Genomic DNA, 245 nt, shown 5'->3' with positions numbered 1-245 from the left:
GATTACGCCACTTGTTCTGGTGGAAGGCAGCGTTGCCTGTTGTAGATCCCCTTCCTGCACAGGTATCCCCAGGCTGTGTACTGCGAGGCTGGCTGGCTTAGCTCACGTGGGTGGAGAAGCATGCGGTACATGTGTCAGCCGTGGCCTTTGTGCTGTATTCGGAGCCCATCATAACAGGCCAGAACAAAAAAAACCCAACCATTTCTGCAGGTGTTACTGTTGGGGGCCTGTGTGCCCACTTTCGG

This window comes from Gavialis gangeticus, unplaced genomic scaffold (assembly GCF_001723915.1).
Source record: "Gavialis gangeticus isolate Ggan-Ray unplaced genomic scaffold, GavGan_comp1, whole genome shotgun sequence".
NCBI classification, from domain to species: Eukaryota; Metazoa; Chordata; order Crocodylia; family Gavialidae; genus Gavialis; species Gavialis gangeticus.
The sequence above is the reverse complement of the archived record's forward strand: the minus strand, read 5'-3'. Positions refer to the sequence as shown.